Source organism: Pteropus alecto, unplaced genomic scaffold, assembly GCF_000325575.1.
Source record: "Pteropus alecto unplaced genomic scaffold, ASM32557v1 scaffold109, whole genome shotgun sequence".
NCBI lineage: Eukaryota > Metazoa > Chordata > Mammalia > Chiroptera > Pteropodidae > Pteropus > Pteropus alecto.
The window spans coordinates 8,463,695-8,464,246 of record NW_006494608.1 but is presented as its reverse complement, the minus strand read 5'-3'; the positions used below and the strand labels follow the sequence as shown (position 1 = coordinate 8,464,246).

Sequence of the window (552 nt, the reverse complement as noted above, 5' to 3'; positions counted from 1 at the left end):
ATGATGCAGCATAGCGTTATCTGAAAGTGGATCTTGATTAGTTATATCATGTTCATGTATATTGTAAATTTTAGGATAATCACTAAAATTTTTTTAAAAGAAATAAAATATCGATATATTAAGAGAAGAGAGAAACCAGAATTATATACAATGCTCAATTAAAACCATAGGAGGCAAAAAGGGGAGAAAAAAAGGAACTAAGAACAAGTGTCATAAATAGAAAACAAGTCTATGGCCATGCTACCCTGAACAAGCCTGATCCTGTCTGATCTCAGAAGCTAAGCAGGATTGGGCCTGGTTAGTACTTGGATGGGAGATCACCTAGGAAGACTAGGTGTTGAAGGAGTAAAAAATAAAAAAAAAAAAGAAAAAGAAAAAAAAGAAAACAAATAGCTATTAATCTTACTATATCAATAATCAATTTAAATGTAACTGATCTAATATACTAATTGAAAAACAGATTCTGTCAGCATGGATCTAAGAAACAAGACCCAATTATATGTTGTCGGAAAAAAACCCACTTTAAATATAGAGACATAGGTTAAAAGTAAA

The 552-nt window shown here is 30.6% G+C and overlaps 1 pseudogene; it reads left to right on the top strand.

The window, feature by feature from the left end:
* Positions 1–227: 227 nt before the first annotated feature.
* LOC112473565 lies at positions 228–346 on the top strand (annotated as a pseudogene).
* The last annotated feature ends 206 nt before the right edge of the window (positions 347–552 follow it).